We start from the raw sequence: 17,617 nt of genomic DNA, 5'->3' as shown, positions 1-17,617 counted from the left end.
AGGTTCTCCCGCATGGACATCCAGAGAACCAGCACACTGCTGAAGATGAGCATGTGTAAAGGCTTTTTAATCTCACCATCTATTCAGCTGTAGTTTACTTTTGAGACTCAATTAGTACTTAGGATTCTTATAATTGGATTTACTGTTTGGGGTCAGTGAATCTTGTAAGCAAAACTAGGGTGAAATATTCATTTCCAATCATTTTCTTTGATCAACTAACAAGGAATTTTCTTGAATTTAACTGATTATATAAGTATCTATTAAAGGTAACTGAATCTGGTTTTTAATATATTATCTTGTACTCTAACTTCATTCAGACACAGTACCAATGGATTTTAGGGAAAAAGGTATATGTTGTTCGATGGAAGTACTTTAATTTCAAGCCACATAAATAAACAAAACTGGTCTAGAACCAAAATGAATTGGACCATGGAATAGCTACAGAGTGAACGTTTGGGTTCAGAAGTGATACCTAGTAGCCACAGGCACTGAAGTTCATCAAGAATGTTGGTACTGGAAACTGTGGACTTCTCAAAAGCTCCACCTGGCAAATACCCTAAGAATCCTGGGCTATATAAATGTTTCAGATTCCTCGCAGAGATTGGGACGATATTGCATTAAACACCATCTATGTACTCTACTCAGCATAGTAAAGATGACAGCAGGCACTATACTGAAGAGATTGATGGTAATCTTTGGAAATGTGATTAAAAAAAAAAAAAACCTAGGATGTCATCAGAGGTAAAACGATGCTGAGTACTCTAAATTGTAAATGCTCATTAGCTTTCTGCTTCCCATTTCTCAGCATTATAGGTATATCAATGTATTCAATTTTTAAAAGTAGCCATTTTCAACTAAATGCACTTATGCTCTGTAGTACCCAAATTAATTTTGGAAAATAAGTTTATTTTCAATGTCATAGTCATGGAAGACTATAATAGTTATTAAAATCTTGAATCATTCTACTAATTTTTGTTGTTTTATTTATAATATGCAATTCATAAAGAATATGTGAATGTTTAAGAAACAATTAACATCAGAGCTAGCTTTAAATAGCATCTCTCAGTTCATAGTTATGAAATATTTCAGGGCTCTGGGCTGTATGCAACTGAACGTCCATATTGTATAAAATGAAATCCAGAGGACTACTAAATAAGTAAGTTAAGATTAGAATTGTATCCCTTGGAGATGACATGTTGACATTGGGACCCTACTGCCTCAGAATTTGGCCTTATTTAGAAATGATGTTTTATTTTAGAGTTAATCAATTTAAAATAAGTTAATGAAATAAGTGTGTATTCTGATCAAAGTATGAGTGGTTTTGTTTTTTAAAAGAACAAAAAATGAGGAGACAGGGTGGGGTGGGGAAGAAGTATGGTATGTGGAGAAGTCAGAGGGTGGATGGTGGGGGCGGGTAATGGAATATGGAGTGTAAATAATAAATTAAAAATAAAACAAAACTTTAAAAAAAAGCATATGTTGGGTGCAGGAAAAATCAAAGTGTCATTTTAAGCAGAAAATAAATGATTATGTTTCTTAAAAAAATAAAAACAGAAAAAACAAGAAATGTTGGTGTGAAGTAAACAAGAACAGAAGTGTGGTAGGGTGAAAAGACAAACATTGGAAGGAAAACAACAGTGAAGAATACAGAATACCATAGACAGTCTCTAACAAGCCTTGTATGTGTGTTGGTTGTCGAGGGTTTAAAAAGATTAATGGAGGCTTATCCTATATAAACTTGACATTGCCATGCCCTTGAATTTCTATTTCTCTTGTCCACAACTAAGAGATATTAAAATTTTTACAGTTTTGAGCCTGTTGCTATTCAACCCTAAACAAATATGTAAGTGGTGTTGAAACACTGAATCTTGAGATCTGTGGCCATTTTTCTGCCCCTTTTGGTATATCACTAATCAACTCCAAGGCTTCCTATATGTAGTCACAAGATAATCTCAAAAACAGTCCCTCTTCTCCTCAGCAAGACAAAAAAGGGGGGGTGTCTTGTTTTGTTTTGCTTTTTTTTTCTTGTACGGATGGTATAGCAAGAACATCCATTTATTGACCAAGCATATGATGCTTTTGTACCATTAACATTTACCTTTGGAATTAAGTGATGCCTGGTATAAGCCTCAGTCACTGAGACACTACTGGTAAATGTGGAGGGTGTGAAGAGATTGATAATAATATGTTAAGTTTATTATAACATCTGGAGTTTAGTCAACATCTAGAATTAAGTGTGTTTTGGAGGGAGTAGGCTGTACCTGAGAAGTTCAAAGTTTAATTCAGGAAGAAAGAGTAATGAAAATAAAAGATGCACTCCATTTCTTTCTTTCTAATACATAAACACTAGAACATGGACACATTGTTATTAAATGTGTTTTACACTATGGAAGATCTTCCACAAGCATTTACATGTAGTAGAACTATCTAGGCAGTCTGAGATCTCTTTAAAAGCTCTGGGTATGGCCTCTAAATAAATCTTACTTCTAACTTGTCCTCCACCTTGATCTCTAAGTTTGCTTAGCAGGTGTCAAACTTTCTATTAAGACAATAGTCAGATCAGTTCCCAACCTTCAGATTGTATGTGCGTCTTTCTAAGGTAAAAGAATAAAGGCAATGCAGTCCTAAATATTCATTAAGAATATCCCTCCATTGCTGTCCTTTAGGAGTGGGTTTGCTTAGAGGTCCATGCTTATCTAAAGTCTGAGCTAAACTACATTATCCCCATCCTGGTCTGACCTCCTACAGTTCCTCATCCCATTCCTCCTCCCTCACCTACAAGAGAATATCCCCACCCCCAAATCCTCCACCCCACCCCACCACACCCCACCTTACCAGGCCTCCCCACTCCCTGGGGCCTCAAGTCTTTCAAAGGTGAAGCCCCTGTGTTTTAAGAGAGTCTGAGACACTGCTGAGTGAATTCAATAATAAGTCACATGACCCTAAATAATCTGTTTGCATAAGAGCGTAACTAATTGCCTGTATATGTTTCATACACAGGTAAGATGTGACTAATTAAATCCCTTTTGGAGACATTCAGTAGAGAAGGACACTTTGGGGTCAATATTCTGTACTTCTGGACTTCTCTGAATGACTAAGACTCTTGGAAAGACACAAGTATTTCTGGATGTGAACACACTTTAAAGATAGATAATACCTTTTGTTCCTTCAATTCTGTTCAGAACCTGTATTGATTTCATAATGCATCTAGTTGTTCTAATTGTGTTTAAAAATTACTGATTAATATGTTTATAAATATTAAAACACCAGGAAATACTAACAGAAAGGATTGGTTTATAATCTTTTAAAAATAAAATGAAAAGATTAAGAATAAGAAGTTTTGGGTCATTGAGCTCTCTCCAGAATGTGATGAAAGAGATTATCTTACAAAGCAGCTTCATTTCCTTTAATATTTCTGTGCCTAAACTTTTCAGCTAGTCAGATTCTCTAATATATCTACATTTAGTCAATAATAATTCAATAAGAACTTATCCATGTTAATGTGAACTACACATAAACAAGCATACATAGGTCAGTTCTATTATATTATTGTGTACATCAGGCATTTATAATAATAAAAAGTCTTTGGAGTGAGTTAGCCAGTTGAGCCAAGTCTATGAAACTGGTAGTCTCTCCATGCCCATAATCTGAGAAGTGAATGAGAGCAATGGCTATAGGAACACATTTCTTAAATTTCTTGTCTACATTTGTGACTTGATAGGTCTTTCACTTAAAACCAGTTAATTCAGGTCACTAAGTCTCACAGTTCTCATCCACATGCCAAAGTAAAATAGCATCAACTTCATTAGAGCATGCATGGGAAGACAAGCTTAGGGGAAAGCTTTGGAAAAACTAAGACATTATCAAGTATATAATTAATAATTAATATGTGCACATCTGTAAATGTCAACTTTAGTCCATCAGTAGAAGCATTTTAATGTAGCTAGAGTGAAAGAATGCTTCAACAGAACAGAGAAAAAGGCAAGTATCCCAGAACATAATGCTGGAACCATGGATTCGCTGACTTAAAAACTAAACATCTGTCTTGCACTGGGAGTGAAAACTCCAAGATCATCCAGGCACCATTTAGGTTCTGGAAATGACACAACTCCTTACTGTACCTCACATGGCAGTAAACAGAAGTCCAAGCCTCTCTTCTATTCTTGTATGGATATTAATGCCATCATGCTAACATAACCCTCATGATTTCCTCTAAACATCATCACTTTTTATAATTCTACCATAAGTAACACTGCATGTTATGGATCCAGAGTGTGAAATCAAAGGACTGCACCGTTGTCTAGAAATCATGCGTTTTTTGTCATTTCGGTGTGTGTGTGGGGGGGGGGCGGTAAGTGTGCATGTGTATGTGACTCATGGCCTTTACACAAATTGCAGAATTCAACAAATTATACAAATTATTAAGAAACCAAGTACATTCTTCATGGTACTTGCAGAATATCTCGTGTGTCATCTAGTATATCACAAATGCTAAATGTATACCTCCTAGATGAAGTGCTATGTGGACAGAAGGAGAGGGGGAATGAAGAGGGAGCATAGGTAGTCAGTTAGTAGTCTTTAAAGGAAGGGAGAATTGAGGTGGAAAGTAGGAGTTGGTGGTATTCCATTGGGAAGAGCAGACTTTGGGAGAGAAACATCTGTTCTTGGGCCTGGATCTTTTTAACTTAGTCTTTGTACCTATATATTTAGAAGTAGGTAATAACTACCCTGTCTTGAAGACTAAATCATGTAATTTATAAAAGATGCCTAATTTCATACCTGGAATATAATCAGTTCTCCATGGATGTCAGCAACAGCTTTTTTTTTTTCCATACCCTGGCCTGATTTTACCTTTAAATGCAGAATTGTAATGTTTTTTAAGTTACAGTGGAACAGATGATTCGAAGGTGGAGAATGACATAGTTCCAACTCCTAGCACACACATCTCCCTCCTGCGCTGCTGCTTTGTGGAGCTCACCACTGAGCAGATGCCTTTTTTTAACCTTGCTGTTTGAATGAGCTCATCTTTTGAGAAAGTTTCCTTCTTACATTCCTCCACCATACTGCCAGTCTCCATCCCAAGAGGATCACAGACTGCAGTGCAAACCCATCTGAGTGTGATTGTGCTGTGCACCTCACACTAATTAGTAAGATAAAATGTCGGTCGTCATAGTACATCATTTTAATATACGAGTTTTTATAATTATGATATATTTGTGCTTCTTATGAGTTTTAAAACCTGTTTAAAGAATACCTAAGTTAATAAGAATGCATTAGGGAGGTCAACATGTTTACTGAGGAAACATCCAAACACTGGATATTCCTCACATGAGGAAGTTCCCTTTGACACATGAAGAGGATGTTTCATGTACCAATGATGTTTGTTGGGAAAATAAGTTACACTATGACTAACAACTGTAGAGGATGTATTACTGGCTGTAAGAGATCTCACATGGGGAAAGGCTGGGTTCTGGTTACCAGTTTTAATACTTTCAAGGAAGTAATAGAGAACAATCATTGCCAAATTATATCCAAGAATCTCTCAACAAAACACACTTCTGTGGAAATTCCTCTCTTGTTCTTCCCTATCATAGCAAATGAACTCATTGCTTAAAAATAACAATGATTTCATTCCACGCTTATAGAAAGTAGTGTGTGAGGTACACAGAACACAGTGACATCTGAGTTTTTTCTGTGTTATGTGGGTGTTAAATCTGCTGTGAGAACATAGCAACTTTTTAAAAATTATTATGCCTGAGGTACACGTGTCTTGGCAAGGAGTAGTATATATTTCACATGGACTTAGGAAGCTTTAATAATTATGAAAAAGAAGCATTGCCTGAACATTTCTTTTACACAGAGTTTAAATACAAAATTAGTATTTTACTTTCTGTGATTTTCTAATTAAGGCCTATATAGAGTATCTTTCTTCCGTATTTCACTATTTGTGGAGCCCCAAAGCTTTAGCTTCGCTACTATGGAAGCTTTAATATCATTAAAATGAAAGGCACAACAAAATTCTGTCAAGAATATACAGTAAGAGGCTTCTTTGGTGTTAATTTATTTTGTTGTGTTTTCTTACATCACCATTCTATTATTTCCTTATTTAGAACATTAGTTACTAGAACATTTGCTTCTTGCTTGGTTTACTGTATAATGACACTTAGATTTTATAGTATGATGGCACCGTGTTTTTTTTTTTTCCTTCAGATCATATGGATCTTTAATGTTCCCAAACTTTCCAGTGTTCTCAGATGTGGCATAATTTGCTTCTCTTCCAACCTTTACCCTCCTTCAGAGGGCACCAGCTCATGCTACAATCTTCTCAAACTTTCTCTGGGCCTTTGCAAGAGATACATTTCTTAAGATATAATGGGTCAATTCCTTGCAGTTATAGTATATTAAAAAAGCCAATAAGCACAGAAGATGTGTTGTCATGGGGGCTACAATCTAACTGTGTTAGTGCCAAAAGAAAGGACTGCCTTTGAGAAAAGTCATGCACAAGCAGATGAAGCGTGACTAACTGCTTCACTCCAGAGGGATCCTTAAGTGTAAATATTGTGCCACTTTAAGTAAATACACAGGCTTGCTGTAAAAGCCCCCGCCCTAAAGTATGAAGTTGTTGCTAGAGTGTTTACAAGTAGCAATACTAGACATATTCACACATACACACACACACACACACACACACACACACACACACACACACACACACACACCAGAGGGGAGAGAGAGGGGGGGAGGGATAAAGAGACTTTATATAAAATCTACCGTACATGATGTAGGTTCTCCCCACCTTATTAATAGTATCTTGGGGATCTCTCTAGAGCTACAGACTTACTGTGAAAACACAGAGTGGCCCCAGAACACTGTAAAGTTGCTAGTTCTTCACTTTAAAATGTTTTTCTTATAAAAATGTTAGCATTGACCCTGAAGTTTCTGCAGCATTACGTCATCTGGCATATTACAAAAGGGAAGAGCCCGACTAAATGTGGAAAGCAGAGCAGATGCGAAGCATGCGCTGAGCTCCCATGTAGGGCAGCAACTTTGCTTTTGTCATTCCTCTTCCCCCAGGGAAGCAGTCTTCTTTTAATCCAGTTCAGACTGTTCTAAGGCAGCAACTATTTCTGAAAGTGTTGAACATGCAGAGCCAAACTTTCTAAGTATGGGGTACAGGAGGCAGGAAAAACATGATGTATTCTTAAAACCCAGGAAAAAGGAGGAGGCCATACTAGGTGATTGCACAGAGGCCTCCCAGGCCTCTGTTCCATGGTGCTCCCCACACACCTGGGGGAGTAGTGTGATGTGACTCTGTGCTTGCCAATGACATCACCACTTTCTCTACAGATCTTTACTTTTCTTATGTCTACCATGCTACTTTTATATGTTCTTCAAACTTGTTCTCAGACTTGTTCTTGCGTATGCTGTCCATGGTCAGAGCCCACAGCTGCCCTTTAAACTCATGGAACATCTCTGTGATCACTCAAAACTATCCCAGCTGATCATCTCTCCATCAAATTGCTGGTTCTTTGTTGTTCTTTACTTATATTGATTCCCATTAAAAATCAGGTTGAAGAGGTTTCCTTTAATGTAATCTGTTGGCCTTTAAGTGAAAGGAACTCTTGGAAACAGAACTTACTTGCAGGAGATGTGACAATTAATGTAGGCTCTTTTGCCCCTAAGTACAAAGATCTGAGGTATAAGAGAGTTGCATACATGAAATGAAGATTTTCAGAAACTCCTTCCTTGCCAATATAAATTTTGATGGTCTAATTCCTGCCCTCCTATTGAAAATTTTTTCCACATGCTTTCAGTGATATTTAATGGTGAGGATTAATGAAGAAGATGATGCATATCAGTTGGGAACCAATACTAGACTTGACCTATGAAATTAAAATGGAAACAAAGCAGAATCAATGAAGAGACAAGCAAGAATAAAGGTGGACCAAGTGCATCTTGCCTAAAGAGAAGGCTGGACCCACAGGTCAAGGTGGCATGAGAAGATAGCCGAAACATCTTTATATCTAATGTTGCTAACTAGCAAGGAGCAGAACACTGACTCGACCTGTCAGAGACTGCAGGATCAAGAGTTCTTTTTGGCTAGGAGCATGAAAATTGTAAGAGCATAAGAAGAAAGACCAGAAATTCAAAATAAACAGCTCAAAGAACAAGAGGGCTGAGGCTAAAAGGAATGTAAAACAAAGGTCAAAAGCCAGAACACAGCAACTTAGTAGAAAATACAGTCGAAAAAAATATATATGTCAATGGTCTCCCTCACAGGAAAGCTTTTATGTTCTTTGTATCAACGAATAGAAGGCGAGATTTAAGTGTAGAGATAATACACAGCTTGCAGGCAGCTAATGCTTCACTTGGAAACTGGGAACTCTACCTGACTGTGATGGGAACCATCCGAAATGAAGATAGGTTGGCAGTTCTGCTGAGAAAGCATGCAGTTATTAGGATATGGGGTGGTGGTAAAGAGATAACATTTCCGTGCTAGACATTGCCACTGTCTTAGTTCATGTGACCTTGCTTTTAATAATTACGAGCTCAGGAGGAATCTGGTGAAGGTGGTGGGCTGTGGTTAAGTAAAGAGAACAGAATTGCCTGTGGGCACTCAGATGTTATATCTGGCTCTCAGAACCAAATAAACAGGTTAATGATGTGGGAATGTAACTAAGTTCCCCAATGCAATCCTCTGTACTTACAGCACAGTGACTTACACAGGGGTGTCCCTCCATTTTGTTCTCATCTGCAGACACTGTAATTGCTTCCTTAGCTAGCCACACTCAATTTTTAGTTTATAGTCAACAAATACTCAGCCTTTATTCGTGCTAGTTCATAAGGAACATTTTTATAATAAGCAGAGCAAAGGGTATTTGAGTAGTAACATATCTAGGGACAATAGTATCCCATGGCACTTAAAATTAAATTATAAATTTTGTTTTCTGTCTATATTATAGTTTAGATATCTACAGTTGTTGCTGGGATGTGTTAAAAAAAAAAGGCTATATGGTAGGTGAAGTGGGATCTTAAGATTTACATGTTTTCTAGGATATCCATTTAAAATAAAGAAGACTTAACTTGCCTTCAGCATAAGCACTACCCAGAATAACATCATCTTCTTGATGGTCTTCCTAATTGAGCAGGGAGTACGGGCTGCTCCCTAAATGCAATTGCCACAATATCATTTCTGATAAATGGTGCATATTTGATTACATTTATTTTTTCTCTTACACAATTGAAAATAAGTAAGGGGCACACTATTAAACATATTTCTGAGAAAAAACAAAAAAGCATTCTGAGGAATTTTTGCTTCACACTTACAGGTCTCCATTTTAATCTTCAGATTCATGCAATTAATAAAGTCATTTTAAAATAATCAGAAACTTTGCATATTTTCCAAATCCTATTTTTTTTTTTTTTGATGCTGGAGCTGTAACAACATTTTCTTATGTTCCTTGTTGAAATCTAACAAACTTGACTACTGTAATAACTTAAATTGCAAGGGGACATGTAGGCACATGCAAGCAGACATGCAGCATGTGCCTACATGTCCAGGACTGGGGAGGAACTGGAGACAGAAGGAATCAAACTTTGATGAAAAAAGGTGATTTTAACGTCAGCCTGAGCTAGATAGAGAGACTAAAAACTAACAAAAAGAAGTCTAAAATATTAAAATATAATTCATTATAACAGAAAACTTAAAAACAAAAATTCTAATGCAAAAGACTGAGAATCTATTACATTAAATAAAAGCATAAACATCATAAATATGGGCTTTAGCATCCGGCTCATTAGTGCCAAGTGTAAACTTGTTATCTAAGGATTAGCAAACAATCCAGCTACTAAGGACTTTTATGCAACATTCACAATTTAGGTTATTTGGCAACAAAATATCATATTGTGGGAAGGATCTATTCACTAGTACTGAAATGCTGTTTTCTTGCACTTAGAAAGAAAAAGGTACAATTGGCAGAGTCACATTTCCTCAATCTCACTTAGCAAACCTCATAAAATAGAAACATAAACAAAATATATAATGCACTTGTAATTCTTAACCCAGTAAATGAAATAAGTTTCTTTTAGAAATAATGTACAGTACATGAGCATTTCTTGAACAACAGCACAGACTATTGGCCACTGGTTTGCAGCAACTGTTGGATATGTTCTGTGTTGTCTAAGGTAATCTAGAAATTACATTAAATAAGTCACATATTTAAGTGGTAATTTTGGCAATCTCATTCCATTAATAAATTTAATAGTAATTAACCAAGCCACTTATCAATTGTATTTGCCCATTTTCCAAGCTTCTAAGAAGTCATTTTAAAAATTATTAGTGAAAAAATACTTCAGCCAAGAACTGAAGGATGTCCTGAGATGGGCATCCTGTGCATCTGTATTGTTGCTTTTAACATTACGCTGATTCTAATCCCCAGCAGGCACTTATTTTCTCTGTTAGTTATCACACAGAAAAGCTGAGATAATACTATGACTATATTTTGTGAATGCCAGCTGACTTTTCTAAGACTATGTATATAAATTCACTTTATGACTATCCACTAATATTTAAATGTTAGATGTCTTATTCTTTTTCTTTGAGTCAGCACAACTGTTTAATCTTATCTTCATAACACTATTATTCAATTTTTTTCAGTCCAGTCATTATCCTTGTCAAGCCTCTTACTGTTCCTCATTCCATACCTCTACCACTGTCTCTATCTAACAGGATGTTCCTACCCCACACACACCAAACCTCCCCCCTCCCTGGGACTCGTGTCTTTCTAGGATTAGGTGCCTCTTCTCTCACAGACAGTCCTCTACTGTATATGGTTTGGGAGCCTCATATCAGCTAGTATATGCTGTCTGGTTGGCGCCTCCGTGTCTGAGAGCTCTCAGGGGTACAGGTTAGTTGAGACTGCTGGTCTTCCTATGGGGTCACCCTCCTCCTCAGTTTCTTCCAGCTTTCCCCTATTTCAACCACAGGGGTCAAAAGCTTCTCTCCATTGGTTGGCTGTAAGTATCTGCATCTGACTTTTTCAGCTACTTGTTGGGCCTCTCAGAGGGCAGCCACGCTAGGATCCTGTTTGTAACCACAAAATAGCATCAGTAATATTGCCAGGCTTTGGTGCCTCCCATTGTGATGGATCCCAGTTTGGGCCACTCATCGGACTTCCTTTCCCTCAAGCTCTTCTCCATTTTTGTCCCTGTTCTTTTAGACAGGAACAATCTGTATCAGAGTTTTTAACTGTGTGATGGCAATACCATCCCTCCACTTGATGCCATATCTTTCTACCGGTGGCAGACTCTATCAGTTACCTTTCCCCAGTGTAGGGCATTTCATCCAAGGTCCCTTCCTTCGAGTACTGAGAGTCTTTCACCTCCCAGGTCTCTTCTACATTGTATAGGGTCCCCCCACCTCCTACCTCTGGTAGTTCCCTGTTTCCATTCTTTCTGCTGCCCTCAAGGCTTTAGTACTGTCTCCCTCCACAACACCTGATCATGTTCCTATTTTCCCCTCCCTGTCCTGTCTCCTACACAAGTCCCTCCCTCTGCCCCCTGTCATTGTTTTCTTTTCCCTCCCAAGTGGGATTAAGGTATCCTCAGTTATGCTCTAGATTCAATATAAACAATTTAAGCAGTAATTTCATATTACTTACTTAATTACTTATTAAATTATTTAGTTTGAGGAAATTTTCATAATATGATTTCTATATTCTAATTTTTATTATTTATTTATATATAAATATTTCACTATATATCCTCCTTATTACTCAAACATTACATATCATGTTATGAAGACTTTCTTAGATATATATTTTTTTGTTCTAGCACACACAATTCTGCTCTGTTAGGGCTGTCTTAATGGTCAAAAGGTATACTTCTACTAACTTTCCCTTCATTTCTGGGGCTAACTATCTCACTTTCATCTTAAGTGTTCTCTGAAGAGACATCAGTGTTTGTAAAAGGAAAAGAAAAAGAAAGAAAAGGATCGGATACTTTGTTTCTGTTTCACAAATTATAAAATATAACAAGTAATCGAAACAGAAAATATAATGGAAATCACCACTGCCCTTTCTTGTGATCAAAATGCAGCTATTTATTGCCAATGCATGCATGTGGATCAGACCAGAATGAAGAAAGATGGTTCTTCAGTGGTGTCTCCAATCTTACTTAAGATTCCTCCCGAAGGCCCTCATTCCATCTTATCTGGTCTCCTTACCATTTGTGGCTATCCAAATAAATCACACCATCACATTTTTATTGTGTGATAACATAAGACATTATGAATCGCAAATCTCATGTCTTAGAAATTTAATTTCAGTTATGCAGGAACACTTTGAAAACAGAATGATTGTGTGTGGGTTCCTCATACTGATTTTACTTGGAAGTTGCTGGTTGTGTGAAGTAATTTGGAACCTAAGTCCCTCAGAGAACTAGGATCAAAATGTCTGTTCTTCTGGGTATGTGGAATCAGGTAGGTGTACATCAACACATGAATGGAAAACAAAAAATGTTAGTACATGTGTATGTGGAATTGTACTCAGCTGAACTTTTTGTCTAAAAATGTATAAAAGACCAGAAAAAAGAAATATAGTTGTTTGTTGAATGGTTGGCTTGGGGAGCTTTGCCCCATCCATCCATCCATCCATCCATCCATCCAAATGCATATATCTGTTTCTCTACATGTTTGTGTGTAGAGTGTATGTATGTATATATATACATATGTGTGTATGTATATGTATGTAACCATGCATGAATACTTGTTGAATTGATTGTGACAGATGGCTGGACCTGGTCAGAGTGTGTGTGTATGAATATTTCAATATGTGTATATGTCTGTGCATATTTGCGTGTATGTGGAATCTTAATGCTTCTCCTTTCCTTCCTCTCTGGTTCCTGAAGAGTTAAGCAGCTTGTCCAGAGCAGCTTCTGGCTTATTCACCAAAACCGAAAAGGAGCAGCAGTATTAACTCTTTTCTCTTAGTTCCCTGCTTCTCAGCAGTATGCATTCATTACCAGATATTAGCGTTTATTTAAGCAAGTAATAAAGAGTTAAGATTTTAGTGCTTAATGAAGCACAGAATAGTAAGAAAGAGTTAAATTTCCCTAGCTCTTATTTAAGCAAAAAGAGTGAAATAAAGCAGAGATTTATAATATTTAATAAAGCACAGAGTTAAAGAGAAAAGAAGCTAGTGTTTTTTTAACCATAGAATAAGTAAGACAGTTTTTAGAATGTTTTAAATGGTATCAGCAAGTGCTCAGTATAGTGAGAGAGATAGAAGGCCATGGACCATCAGTCTTTAAAGCAAATTCCAACATTATGTCCCAGTTCAAGCCCATTCCAGTCTGGGCAAGATCCCGGCAGTTTTGTTTCAAAGTTTGAAGTATTTTAATACAATCATTTTTGCTCACATTGCATTAGTCTTGTCTGTTAATGTAGAGGGAGTTTTGTTTTTCCTTTTGTATTTGAGAGACTATGTATAATTTCACTGTTTCTCTCTTCCCTCTCCTCCCTCCAAACCCTCCATACATCCTTTGTTGCTCTCTTTCTAGTTCATTGATTCTTTATTCATTGCTTTTATACAATATATTTCCAGAACTTTATTTTCCCTTCCTGAATTGCTCCCAAACTCCCATTTACCTATTTTTTGAGAGGAAAGATATCAAGTGGGGCTCCAGAACAATCTTGAATAATGTCCATATTAAGCAAAGCGATGATGTCTTACAAACTTAATTTATGTTTGCTAGAACATGTCACTGAGCTTTTACAGTTCTGGATAAGAATGTAGCATCACATTATACGGTGTAAGGTTGTATGCATGGAGGTAGCTTGCTCTTGCCATGTTTCTGAGTTTAGCACACCTACAGAGAAGTTTGTGCACACTCAGATTCTGTGCAAGACACACACTCAGGCTTCCTGCTGTTCCTTTTTCTCTCATCTGGGAATCTCTATTTTCTCTATTTGATTGTTCACAAATAGAATCTTCTCCATTAAGTTCCTTCATGAGTATTAACATACTAGTGGTCCTGCTAATATTTCTGACCGCTACTTATTGCCTGAGCCTATGGTAATGATATCAACATCGGTGCAAAGTTAATATATATACCCATGATTGAGCAGGAAGGCATCCTGTGCTGTTCTATAAAAAGCTTTCTTTAATATATCTGGCAATCTAAGATGCTTGAATAGATAGCATTTAATAGGTTAATCAACCTTGAAGATCTAACCTTGTCTCTTCATGCTGATCCCTCAGAAGTGTTTGGTAGTGGGACTAGCTTGAATTATATCAGTAAAATGACCCGGTGCCAGGTGCACAGGTGAAAAGGGGGTTAAATTTGCACTTATCTTTTATGTGCCCACAGGGCCTTATTTGCTGGTGTTTGAATCTCTGTGAAAAGCACTAGGAAGTCTAAGCATTTTGCTGCCTCTGCTCTAGCGATCCCGTGAGGGTATTGCCCTGTGTCTTCCCATTATTCATTGTCACACCGATTCTAAGCAGCAATGCTTCCGAGGTCCTTGTACAATTCTGCAGACTCGGCTTTACTTTAGCTCACAAGATGTTCGGGGGGCGGGGAGGAGGCTGTCATTGGGGATGTGCTTGTAAAGCAGATATGATCTTACCATGAACAGATGAGCTTATTTGGGAGACTCAGAGAAGGTAGCTGCTAATGAGTTACCATTTAGATTAGGTTACAGAAAGTTTGAGAAAACTTCTTGCTATCCAAGGTGACAACACTCTATTTATAATGTTCAATCATTTCATTCATGTTATCTAGCAAACAAAAACGATTTCAGTAAAATAAAAATAATATGAAAAATATACTAGTCACACCCAGATTGCTGATGGAATTTAATTTATGATTCTTAGTTACATTAAAATTTTAACAAGCAATAAAGCTAGGAACTAATTTTTTTCACGCTTCAATTTTAGACTGTAGTAAATACAGGACTTGAAATGTTGTTCTAAGTATAATGTGCTTGTCTTAGCAGATATCTTATTTTAGGTCCATAAGCAGCTTATTGACTTCTGGATAAAACTATTTTCTCTAGATAAGATTTAGAGACTGATTCTTTTCATCTGAGTTTTCTAGCTCCAACAATTTCTATTCATTTTATTTTTAGCACATTCAAAATTAATACTGAAAACTCTTCAATTGTAATCTTTCATATAGGTTCAGTCTCTTTAGATATAGCCATAATTATTCTCAGTTTTTTCTAAAGGTAAGAGAAAATAAGTATAATTTGCAATAGCTGTTTCTAAATGCTATGTTCTTCCCATAGTCATGCAATATGTTTCTATGAGTTGTTTAAATTTATTTTTCTCCAAAGAGAATGCATGCATTGTGGAAAGATGTATGCATTTTTTACATTCTTATTTTTCAGAAAGGTAACAAAGGTACAAACGTTTCTGTTCTGAAGCTATTACTGCACAACTCCACCTTCCTGCAAACCAAATTTACTGTAGCATGGGTGAGACTTCAGTAAATTTGGTTTGCAGGAAGGTGGAGTTGTGCAGAAATAGCTTTGGAACAGATTATCTAATTTTCCAACAGCGCCTTTTGCACTTTGTTTGAAACTGAGATGGAAGATTCCATTTCAATTTGATTAAACACATTTAGCACTGAGGGCTCTCAAAGATCAATTACATTTTTCACTTAATACTTTCATGTAGGATTATTTTTCTCATTTTTGCCTCTTATCATTAAAAGAAACTTCCCTTGCATTGCAAGAAAATACTTAAGCCATTTTACTCTCTGACTAATTTACAAAAAAATGTAACTTGTACATGCATTAAACACGTTAAAAATCACTTATGTACACAGTGGATGACAGTCTACAATAAGAAGGCATGGAAGATTTTTATCCATTTACCATCCCTCTTAGAAAGTAGTTTTCCAAAGACTTGAAATGATTATTCTAAAACTCCACCCACTTACCTTTGTAATCTTTTTAGATATCTGAAGGGTAGTTTATTGACCTATTGGGAAAACCCTTTTCAATTTAAAAAAGACCCCAAATTCTGTCTCCAAACAAATTCGTACCCTCTGGCGTCAGAATCACTTCCTGTTGGCTCTCCATACTGGACAGTCAGTAAATAAAGATGATCACTGAAGTTTATTTTGGAACAAACAAGGACGAGTGACCAGTGACCGAATGCTATACTCTACTTGATGGAAATGAATTTGCAGGGATTTGCTAATGTCTATGTGTATAATAAAAATTATTAGTAAGACATTAGAACAATACCTGCTCTATTGTTGTATATAAACTGTTTATAAACTGAGGATGTTTATAAACTGAAGATGATGCATTGGAAGGGTTGCCTGTTAAATTGAAGTTACATCCTCAAAATATAATATCTAATCTCAACATATTCCTAGTCCATGACCCTCAACATGCAACAATGTGGAACACTTTGGGATTTCCTGGTTATTAGTTCATTCATTTGTAGCTAACAGTTAAACAAAACAGAACAAAACAACAACAACAAAAAAAAGGTTCATCTCAGCCTGGTGTGGTGGCGCACGCCTTTAATCCCAGCATGTGGGAGGCAGAGGCAGGCAGATTTCTGAGCTCAAGGCCAGCCTGGTCTACAAAGTGAGTGCCCAGACAGCAAGGCTACACAGAGAAATCCTGTCTCAAAAAACTAAAACTAAAACTAAAAAATAAAAAGGTTTATCTCATTTCTTCCTCCACATTCAGTTTGTCCTGATAGTGGTGAAGTTGATACCTTCATGCACTTATTCCATTTCATTTTATCATATATTCCAATTTGTTTAGTTCCTTTAGTGTTTATTTTATAGGTAGGATTTGTGATTTCAGAGCTGACCACTGTGGCTTGGAGTTTATTTTAAGATGGGTTATTTAATTTTATTTCAAATTTTCATTAAAGATATTTTAGATACTAAAGTTAAAGTTCAATTCTACATGTTCTCATAATTCAGGTAATAGGGTTGCCAATAGAGATTACATTGTTGTAAACATTACTAAAATTCTCTGACAAACTTTGTTGATGTAATCATCCCTAAATTGTAAAGGGAATATACAAGTTTTCCATTTTACAATGTCTTTGAGCAGTTGGTAGAATCCTGGTAGTGCTAACACATGCTCAGGGTGCATGTTTCCCGAGGCTGCATAGCACCTACATGTTCTGCCCATTTCCTGATGGGCTATCACACTCCTATGATAGGTGGTAAATCGGAGCTCAGTAAGTTAATGGCCCTAAGAATGTTTGTCCAAACTTACTCGGGAAAATGTCAATGAGTTTACACCCTAGTTACCATTTAGCTGTCAACAAACTACTACTTTAAAGTCAAACACGTTAAGGAGAAAACCTTTCCAAGGAGGAGCTAGAAAATAGATGTCACTAATCCACACTTACTGTCAACCTTCACTTGCCCTGGTTCTCAGCAAAAGAATTAGGAAAATAGCATCCTTCTTTGAAATATATTTTACCACATGTATTTGGGAGACTGTGAGAAGCCATGATACACTGTCATATTTGTGTTCAATTCCTCTCAGGGGCAGGTTGGAGGTAACCTGAAGATGATGCAGTAAGCCTAATTCAAATTCTGATTTAAACTGCTACAAATGCCTCCTGTCTTTGAAACA

General features: G+C 36.7%; 1 protein-coding gene across 5 annotated transcripts in view; it reads left to right on the top strand.

The window, feature by feature from the left end:
• The window catches only part of Ptprd (protein tyrosine phosphatase, receptor type, D), a 2,270,506-nt gene that overhangs the window by 556,975 nt on the left and 1,695,914 nt on the right, over positions 1 to 17,617 (top strand). The gene's annotated exons all lie outside the window — the stretch shown is intronic.

This window comes from Mus musculus, chromosome 4 (assembly GCF_000001635.26).
Source record: "Mus musculus strain C57BL/6J chromosome 4, GRCm38.p6 C57BL/6J".
Taxonomy (NCBI): domain Eukaryota; kingdom Metazoa; phylum Chordata; class Mammalia; order Rodentia; family Muridae; genus Mus; species Mus musculus.
This window is presented reverse-complemented; position numbering and strand designations above follow the sequence as displayed.